Source organism: Octopus sinensis, linkage group LG10 (genome assembly GCF_006345805.1).
Source record: "Octopus sinensis linkage group LG10, ASM634580v1, whole genome shotgun sequence".
Taxonomy (NCBI): domain Eukaryota; kingdom Metazoa; phylum Mollusca; class Cephalopoda; order Octopoda; family Octopodidae; genus Octopus; species Octopus sinensis.
In genome coordinates, this window is record NC_043006.1 from 57,215,270 (window position 1) to 57,226,592 (window position 11,323).

General features: G+C 39.4%; 1 long non-coding RNA gene across 1 annotated transcript; it reads right to left on the bottom strand.

The window, feature by feature from the left end:
- Positions 1-3,857: 3,857 nt before the first annotated feature.
- On the bottom strand, positions 3,858-11,155 carry LOC118764977. Its single transcript, XR_005000816.1, has 2 exons — positions 10,914-11,155; positions 3,858-4,237 (listed from the first exon to the last, which is right to left on the bottom strand). It is a non-coding gene; the product is annotated as an uncharacterized LOC118764977 (long non-coding RNA).
- Between the last annotated feature and the right edge of the window lie 168 nt (positions 11,156-11,323).

Genomic DNA, 11,323 nt, shown 5'->3' on the forward strand with positions numbered 1-11,323 from the left:
GCTGTATACATCTGTATAAGGGGTAGAGAGGCCAGCTTAAGGGCTGCCCCAGGTGGCACACACTAACTACACCAATGATAGACAGAAGCAGTTTTGCACTACGGTCTCCATATTCATGATGATCACACAGTCAAATCTTTTCTTATAGTCATTACAAATGTTAGGTTCGACAATCTCTGGCAGTCTCTAATAGGGAACAAATGTAACATTGCAAATATGTAACATTACAAATCAATGGCCCAGTGGTTAGGGCAGCGGACTCACGGTCGGAGGATCGCGGTTTCGATTCCCAGACCGGGCGTTGTGTGTGTTTATTGAGTGAAAACACCTAAAAGCTCCACGAGGCTCCGGCAGCGGATGGTGGCGACCCCTGTGGTACTCTTTCGCCCCAACTTTCTCTCACTGTTTCTTCCCGTTTCTTGGGTAACGCTGCGATGGACTGGCGTCCCGTCCAGCTGGGGGGAACACATACGCCACAGAAACCGAGAAACCGGGCCCATGAGCCTGGCTAGGCTTGAAAAGGGCGCAAAAAAAAAAACATTACAAATACTGATTCAGAGAGATGAGATTTCATTTTAAGAACTAGAAATACTTCAAATTTGAAGTAATCCACACTGAAATATTGGTTTCAAATTATTGTATAAGGCCAACAATTTTGGGGGAGGGGTTAAATCGATTACATCGACCCCAGTGCTCAACTGGTACTTATTTTATCGATCCTGAAAGGATGAAGGGCAAAGTCGATCTCGGCGGAATTTGAACTCAGAACATAAAGACAGATGAAACACCGCTAAACATTTTGCTCGGTGTGCTAACGATTCTGCTACCTCGCTGCCTTTATTAGTCTTAATATTGGTTTCAAATTTTGGCACAAGGCTAGCAGTTTCGAAAGAGAGATTAAATAGATTAAATCGAATCCAGAATCCAACTGGTACTTATTTTATCGATCCCGAATGAGATTAATGGCAAAATCGACCTCAGCGGAATTTGAATTGAACAGACGAAATACCGCTAATCATTTTTCCCGGTGTGTTAACGATTCTTATTTCTTTATTGCCACAATAATAATAAAACTAGAACAGCAACGAACCATGATAAAACGATGGCAAGAAATGCCCCTTCATGGCAAATACTGGACTAAACTAAATGCAAAAGAAATAGACAAAGAAAAATCCCAGCAATGGTTGAGAAGCTCAGGACTCAAAGCAGAGACAGAGGGATTTTTAATTGCAGCACAAGACCAAAGCCTCCCCACCAGAAATTACCAAAAACATGTAATGAAAAGAAATATAACAAGTAACTGCAGAATATGTGGAGATGGACAAGAAACAATAAATCATATTATCTCTGGCTGCCCAGTCCTGGCTAAGAAGGAATATATTCACAGACACAACAGAGTTGGGACGTACATACACTGGAAGCTATGCCAACATTATGGAATAACAACAGAAAAAAGATGGTATAGGCACACACCAGAAAAGGTCACAGAAAACGAGAAAGCAAGCATACTTTGGGATATGCCAATATACACAGATAGAGAAATTAAGGCCAACAGACCAGATATAGTTGTCAGAGATCATGAAGAAAAAAAAATGCTTTCTAATTGATGTATCAATACCAGCAGATGACAACGTGTCTCTAAAAGAAATGGAGAAACTTTCAAAATACAAAGACCTGGAAATAGAGGTAACCAGAATGTGGAATCTAAAAACAGAAACAATTCCTATCATAGAAGGTGCATTAGGTATGATAAAAAATATTCAGACAAATACAAAACAAAAACACCAGGACTTACAAACCCATATAACATACAGAAAATTGCACTACTAGGCACTGTACACATCCTACGCAGAACACTTTCAATACAATAACCATCAGAGCATCACAACAAATCACAGCACATACCCAAGGCACACAGAGCTGCGCTCGGTAGTGAAGTGAAAGCACTGTATAAAAATAAGACTACTGAATGATGATGATGATGATAATAATAATAATAATAATAATAATAATAATAATAATAATCCTTTCTACTAAAGGTACAAGGCTTGAAATTTAGGGGGGGACTAGTCGTTTATATCGACCCCAGTGTTTTACTGGTACTTATTTTATCGACCCCGAAAGGATGAAAGGCAATTTGAACTCAGAACGGAGCAACGGGTGAAATACCTATTTCTTTACTACCCACAAGGGGCTAAACACAGAGAGGACAAACAAGGACAGACAAACGGATTAAGTCGATTATATCTACCCCAGTGCGTAACTGGTACTTATTTAATCGACCTCGAAAGGATGAAAGACAAAGTCGACCTCGGCGGAATTTGAACTCAGAACGTAAAGGCAGACGAAATACTTCTAAGCATTTCGCCCGGCGTGCTAACGTTTCTGCCATCTCGCCGTCTTACTACTACTACTACTACTACTACTACTACTACTACTACTACTACTACAGATGATGGTGATGATGATGATGATGATGAATAAATCCATCTCCATCAGCTGACTAATACCCACCTATAGGCGGCGAACTGGCCGAATTGCTGGAGTGTAGAATAGATTGCCTTAGGGCAGTTGTTCCAGTTCTCTGTTTTCTGAGTTCAAATCCCTCACGGGCCCACATTGTCTTTCATTCTTGGATAAAAAGTTTTGATAAATAAAATACCTGTCATTTACTAGAACTGATGCTTCTCTTCTTGTCTGTGTCTCTCTCTATCTGGAAGAAATCGATTATGACAAAAGCTAACTAGAGATGGACTTCACTAAGTATTAAAATGTCCGAGATACACCGTGTGAAATGACGGCGCTACCACGTGTCCATCAGAATCTGAAAAAAAAAAACAAAAAAAAAAACTAATGAATACACTACAAGGACTCGGCCAGTTTGCCGCCTATTGATGAGTATTAATCAGCTGAATGAGATGGATCTTTTAAAAAAATTTTATTATTAGTCAGCGAGAAATTACCTCTAACCCAGACCATCTGAGGTACACGACTATCTTCACCCTTACTGCATTCATCCATAGATTCCTACACTTAACCTTTTCCCAGAGCTGAAACTTTCAGCTCTGATCCATCAGATATATAACTAAAACGCATTCCATTCGTGACTACTCCGTCTGTTTTTGTTTTCCAGATATAGTGTATCTAGAATCACCCTATCTAATGTATTTTTAAAGAAGGTATGGTGTGGTTTAAGGAAAAGCTGACTGCTATTTCTAGCAGGTCTAGTGGATACTTGCCTTATGTGAATCGATCAACAGATGTTAAAGCTAAACGTCTTTACTTTTTTATCACCCATTTCATCGATTAGTAATTGACTTTAGAATAGAAAAATCTCATCTACAACATGTGTAGGAAGTTCAATCTACTACTAAAGGAAGCAGTCAGTCGGTTACGACGACGAGGGTTCCGGTTGATCCGATCAAAGGAACATCCTGCTCGTGAAATTACCGTGTAAGTGGCTGAGCACTCCACAGACACGTGCACCCTTAACGTAGTTCTCGGGGATATTCAGCGTGACACAGAGAGTGACAAGGCCGGCCCCTCGAAATACAGGTACAACAGAAACAGGAAGTAAGAGTAAGTTGTGGTGAAAGAGTACAGCAGGGATCACCACCATCCCCTGCCGGAGCCTCGTGGAACTTTTAGGTGTTTTCGCTCAATAAACACTCACAACGCCCGGTCTGGGAATCGAAACCGCGGTCCTATGACCGCGAGTCCGCTGCCCTAACCACTGGGCCATTGCGCCTCCAATCTACTACTATGATTAACAGGAATTAATTAATGAATGTTTAATCAACTCGTTGTTCTGTATTGAAGTTTAACCTGTAAAACAGAGCCAAGACAGAACACGGATGCAGTGGCTTCATGGTAAGAAATTCTAACACAACGACGTACAACAGAAATGACCGAACCGACGATTAAGTTGCTATGCTGTCCACTCGACCTGGGATCATTGTTGATGATCTGGGTTTCAGTGACAAATTCCAACGTTCTGATGGCGTCTGTTCGTCGATCACGGGTTTTCTTCTCTGCTATCATCTCGTAATCGAATCCTGAATCTTTCAGCTCCTTTCTGACCGTTTGCACAGTCCTTCTGTTGATGTTGAGGAAGTCTGAAATCTCCTTGTTTGTCCTTCCGGTGCGGATTCCAAACAGGACTCCATGTCTCTTCCACAAATTTGTTTGTCTGTGTGTGTTAGCGGGTGAGCGTCACAATTTTCATTGTTCAATTATTCTGAAAAAAAAAAAAAGCAAAGATGGCTATTCTTTTTAAGAAGAAAAAGACCGACAACGAGAGTAAAAAAAAATATGCGTAGAATTAGCAGTTGAAAATTACGAACGAATAACGTTTGTTCCTATAGCTTAAAATCACACTGAAGAGCATGGCCTAGGGTGCACCTTGACTTGAAAAAGAGAAGTAAAAGAAGTGGTTGTTGCGGTTGGTGTTTGTTTGTTTGTTTGCTTGTTTGTTGAGCGAAGCGGTCTTCGTCCCAGAGTGGGAGAAGTCCGAAATGTGATCCTTTGCTATTCGTAAGACACGCAGAGGAGAAAGCAGGTCAACCCCCGACACCGACAGCATCGACGGATGGATGAATGTGCATCCAGGCTCAGCGGTTGCGTAGGAAGTCGGGGACAAGAAACAGGAAGAAAGAGTGAGAGAAAGTTGGAGCGAAAGAGTACAACAGGGGTCGCCACCCCCCCCTCCTGTCGGAACTTCGTGGAGCTTTAGGTGTTTTCGCTCAATAAACACACACAACGCCCGGTCTGGGAATCGAAACCGCGATCCTCCGACCGCGTGCAGTTGGTGTGCCTCTTGGCCTATGTTTGCTCGATAAAGGTTGATCGAGGGTTTAGCAGCAACAACTGAATCGATACGCCGGAAGAGCTACCACAATACTATTCTATTTCGTAACTACCCCGAGCCAACGAACGAGGGGAATCACTATGCTCTTGCTGGATATGACAGAAATAACTGCCAAATCTCCCTCATACGATATTACGCTGTCTTTAAAAAAGAAGACTACATTGGATAATGTAGTTTTTTTTTGTGTATTCATCTAAATCAGTGGTTCTCAACCATTTTTTATTGATGGATCCCTTTGACTATTATTTTATCACTTTTAGCTCTTTTACTTGTTTCGGTCATTTGACTGCGGCCTTGCTGGAGCACTGCCTTTAGTCGAGCAAATCGACCCCAGGACTTATACTTTGTAAGCTTAGTACTTATTCTATCGGTCTCTTTTACCGAACCGCTAAGTTACGGTGACGTAAACACACCAGCATCGGCTGTCAATCGATGTTGGGGGGCGGGGACAATCATATACACACACACATACATATATATATATACTTATATACGACGAGCTTCTTTCAGTTTCCGTCTATCAAATCCACTCACAAGGCTTAGGTCGGCCCGAGGCTTATAGAAGAAAACACTTGCCCAAGGTGCCACGCAGTAGGACTGAACCCGGAACCATGTGGTTTGTAAGCAAGCTACTTACCACACAGCCACCTCTGCGCCTATATTCGATTATTATTTTATTCTGGCGAACTCCCAAAATCATTTGATGTTTAAAGACCAATTTTATTGATACTTCTTTCAAAATTCCTAGTTTGTTCATCATACATTGACTTGTGTAGTTTAAACTACACAAGTAAATCCTCGAGTATAGTCCGCCCTTGAGTATAATACGCAGGGGATTTTTAGGGGACTGTACCTCTGAAAAACCTAAACCTTGTGTATAATACGCACCCTTCTCTAACTTCAGTCAAGGAGGTCTATATAACGTCCTAGGTTTGTAAAAATGTATACGGTAACGTCCTTTATTATTATTGTATATATAACATAATGCAAACGTGTAGCATTTTTATGCATTTTGTTTGCAGAAAATAAAGAAATAACAGTAATAACATTTAATAAATGTTGCTTACTGCAAATATGGATGATTCTTTTATGACTTCATTGCTTTCAGGCTTAGCTTAAGGTATTTTCGTGCCCGACATCACAAAATGCGTCTGAATAAACATTGCCGGATAGCAAATAGAGACTCAGATATTGCTTAGAAAATAATTTTCATTTTAAACCTCGTATATAGTACGCACTGGGGATTTTGACCTTTAAATTTTGGGAAAAAATGCGGATTATACTCGAGGATTTACGGTATATAAAATGTTAAAGAAACAAACCTTGCCGTTTCTTGCAATAAATAGATCAAAACCAAAACTTTCTCATGGATTCTTAAAATACCACCATTGATCTTCAATTTACTATTTTCTTTGCGTGGACTTCCGCCACATCCATTCTTATATGGACCTTCAGGGAGGTCATGTGGACCACAGGTGGGAACCACTGGTGTAAGTGGAATACAAGATGGTTTTACCTGGGCAGCAACAGTAGCTACTACAACAAGGTAAACGGGTAAAGACCGCCTTCGGTCATAAATGACTACGGGATTGCACCTAGAAAGTTTCCCTCCGAGGTACAAGTCCGGGCAAGGTTGTTTATGGAAGACCGGCAGTCGTCCATGCATACCAGTCTCCCCTCTCCATGCCACCTATGTTATCCAAATGAAAGGCGAGGGCCGATACAGCTGGGTACCAGTGACGTCACAACTCATTTCTACAGCTGAGTGAACGGGAGCAATGGGAAATGAAGTGTCTTGCTCAAGAACACACCACACAGCCCGGTCCGGGAATCAAACTCACTACCACATGATTGCGAACCCGATGCTCTAACTACTGAGCCATGCGCCTTCACGGCTACTACAGCAACAGCACTAACATCATAATTCTCAGTTTTGCTTATAACCTAAAGAGCTTTGTCAATAGTTTCAACGGCATCCTGCTGAGGTGCCACGCCTTAATCTATTACTGTTTAGAAAAACTAAAACGCTACCCAACAGGACATTGTTTATTAATCCATCAAAATTATCTATTGGTGTCTATTACTAAATGTGCCTACGTGCGATTACATGAAAATCTAGGTGGGGAGTGTGGTTGGTGTAGCATATAATAAACAATCTAATTTTTTTCTTTTTCATGAATTAACCCGAGGAAAAAGTGGAGTGGGGATGGCCTACTTCAGAGCTTCTGTGGCGGGTAGGAGAGAGACTGGTGGAAATTAAATTCACACAGAAGTTTTGTCCCAACAGAGTAGATTCAGCTTAAGATGTGGTCCTCAATAAGGCACCATATGATGCTTGGGACCCATCTAAGTTGTTGTTAAAGCTCGCGTACATTTAGTCGGTTTTACTTGTACAATACACAAAAATATTTAAACGATTCTCTTTATGTAATTCCTAATAGTATTTAATTATAAAGATATCTTTATCTTTTAGCTTTTACTTGTTTCAGTCATTAGACTGCGGCCATGCTGGAGGACCACCTTGAAAAATTTTCAGTCGAATGAATCGATCGTGGTATTTATTTTGTTTTTTAAAGTTTGGTACTTATTCTGTCAGTATCCTTGGTCGAACAGTTAGATTACGGGGATGTAAACATTCCAACACCGGTTGTCAAGCAGTGGTGAGAGAGAAACACAGGCACAAACACACACAGAAATACATACACACAAACACTCATATATGAGACGAGTTTCTTCCAGTTTCCGCCTACCAAATCCACTCACAAGACTTTGGTTAGTCTTGGGCTATAGTAGAAGATGCTTGCACAAGGTGCCATGCAGTGGAACATACATACATACATACATACATACAAAAATATCCTGTTGTTGATGTTGAAATTCCAATGAAGGAGCGTTGGATCTAGGTTAGAAACCGGCTCTTTCTCTATTGGCAAGAAATCTTAAAATAAAACTGAATAATGACATACATAGTTCTATAGTTAAGAGATGAGGAATTATGTGCATTATTTACATTATTTACATTTGACAGATATTTGTCCTCATCTTGTTTGTTGTTAACACAACGTTTCGGCTGATATACCCTCCAGCCTTCATCAGGTGTCTTGGGAAATTTCGTGAAATGTAAATAATGTAAATAATGTAAAATAATAGACATACATACATACATACATACATACATACATACATACATACATACATACATACCTGCAGTATCTATGGAAATTCCACGGTTATTTTGAAAACTATAAGATGGTCGGAATTTTATAGAGAATCGTGAAATATATGATTTCTTTTGAAATTTTATTTTGTTTGAAATAGTTCATTCTTTAAATTATGTAAAACTTCATATATGTAATACTGGATGTGTAGTTTCAAGAGACAGCATCTCTGAAAGCTAGAGTTCTTCTCATCTCTTCAGATGTTACCTACTATTTCTTATTTGACGTCAAGAAGTAACTATGGAACGAAATTGAAGATATAATCTATCCATGATATTATTCTGTCAATGTACATCCATATTTTGGTACCATTGAGTGAATTTTAGTAGCTGGCTTACCGATCTGTGGATGTTTATCTTTTATCTTTTATTTCTTACTAACAGTATCGCCCGGCGATGCTTGGATTTGTCTCGACCCTTTAGAGTTGGAATTTTTGAAAAGTAAAAATTTTGCATTATGTAGCTTGTTATTCTCTTTAAGTAAAATTTTTCTGGTTGAAATACACCGAAAAATGGCGACACAGCAGTCAAAAAATCGTAAAAAATAGGGATTTTCATAGAAAAAAAAACACCTTTTTGATGTAAATAATTTTTGGTGTTAACAAGGACCGATTTGAATTTTTTCTTCTACGGAAGGAAAAGCAAGCCTCCTTCTATCATACTCTCAATTTTGGTCAACTTGCGCAACAGGGTCTCGGGGGAGATAGTGTTAGTTGAAGGCTACCAAACCTACCACACACACAGACAACTCTAGCTTTATATATTTGTTCCATTCAGTTGACTGCAGCCATGCTGAGACAACACTTTGAATTCTTAGTGAAATAAATCGACCCGGGTACTTATTTCTATTTATGTCTAGTATTTGTACTATCAGTATCTTTTGCTGAACCACTAAGTTACTCGAACGTAAACAAATCAGCATCGGTTGTCAAACGGCGGTGGTGGATAAACACAGATACAAAGACAAACATGCACACGCACGCAACACATACACAACAGGCATATATACATGCACAACACACACACCACGCATATACACACATACATACATACATACATACATACATACATACATACATACATACATACATACATATATACATACATGCATATATATATATATATATATATATATATATATATATATATAATATATATATATATATATAATATATATATTATATATATATATATATATATATATATATAGTTAGTTAATCCAAACAAGAAAACACAGAAAAAAAGAGAAAAAAACAGCAACGCGAGGACGTGGAACAATTAAGTATTATTGACGCTCAGGAAAGAAGGGAAGGAGGGTTCAACGTTTCGAGCGGAGCTCTTCGTCGGAAACAAGAGAAGGAAAGATCCCAGAAGGGAAGACAGAGGAAAAAATATTTTTGCTGGTGGTGGTCATATATATATATATATATATATATATGCCATGATAGATTGTTAGCTCCTACACGCATTTTTTTCTCTCCTGGTTTTTTTCTGTGTATCTTTCTGTCGAAGAGCGTAGGCTCGAAACGTAAAAGACTTTTTCTATTTCTATTCCTGAGCGCTATACTAATACATTTGTTTGTTTGTACTCCACCTGCCTTCGTCTTTTGTTTATTTTCGTAAACTTTCCCGGTATATATATATATATATATATATATATATATATATATATACGACGGGCTTCTTTCAGTTCCCATCTATCACATCTACTCACAAGGCTTTAGTCGGCCTGAGGTACCATGCAGTGAGACTGGACCCGGAAACATGATTGGGAAGCAAGCTTCTTACCACCCAAGTTACCTGTGATATAGGCGCAAACATGGCTTCCTAACCATGTGATACTTGATTCGGTCCCACTGAATAGTATCCTCTGCTACTATAGTCTCGAGTTAATGCATTGAGTAAAATTTGACAGAGAGAAACAGTATGAAAGCCCATCGCGCGTGCGTGTGTGTGTTTGTGAGTGAGATTGAGAGAGAGAGAGAAAGAGAGAGAGAAAGAGAGAGAGAGAGAGAGAGAGAAGAGAGAGAGAGAGAGAGAGAAGAGAGAGAGAGAGAGAGAGAGAGAGAGAGAGAGTGTGCATATTTGTGTGCTTGTACGTTTAAGTTTACGCTGCCTAAAACCAGTGATGTTGTTGATGCACCGTAGCATAGCGGATCGGCAAATACGAATTGATAAAATAAGTACCAAAGTTTAACGTAATAACTAGGATCATTATGATCAATATAACTCTTGAAAGCAGTGCTCCAGCATGGGTACAATCCACTAACCGGTAAAAGCCTAACTGAATAAAAATGCATAAATACCATACTTTAATTAACTAATTTATATTATTATGATTGTAACGATTACCTTAATCATTTACATATATATTTACATATATATTAAGGCGGCGAGCTGGCAGAAACGTTAGCGCGCCGGGCGAAATGCTTAGCGGTATTTCGTCTGTCGTTACGTTGTGAGTTCAAATTCCGCCGAGGTCGACTTTACCTTTCATCCTTTCGGGGTCGATAAATAAAGTACCAGTTTCGCACTGGGGTCGATGTAATCGACTTAATCCGTTTGTCTGTCCTTGTTTGTCCCCTCTATGTTTAGCCCCTTGTGGGTAATAAAGAAATAGGTATTTCGTCTGTCGTTACGTTGTGAGTTCAAATTCCGCCGAGGTCGACTTTACCTTTCATCCTTTCGGGGTCGATAAATAAAGTACCAGTTTCGCACTGGGGTCGATGTAATCGACTTAATCCGTTTGTCTGTCCTTGTTTGTCCCCTCTATGTTTAGCCCCTTGTGGGTAGTGAAAAAAAAAAAATTACATATATATTTATATTTACACGTACACACACATTTTGCGATATCTTGATATTCTAACTTCACCTCCTCCTTCTTCATCTTTAAATATCCGCATCACTTTCGCTTCTTTTTCTTGCGTCTACTTTCTTGTTCCTTCAAATTCTCATGCTTTCCCTCTCTATCCCTCTGTATCTTTCTTCACAATCAAAGCCAACGTGTATATATATACATCACATACACACACACATATACACACATATATCTACATGCTAATCCTGTTATTTTACTTACAAAGATGCTGTTAAAAACACTTCAAAAACACAGAGAAACTCAGCCTTTCACTTTTTAGAATCCCCTTTCATACTCTGTCCTAGTGCTTTTCAAACTTTTTGCTGGAGCGGAACCCCAAGGAAATATTCCACTGGCTCGAGGAACCCCTGTGCAATAATTT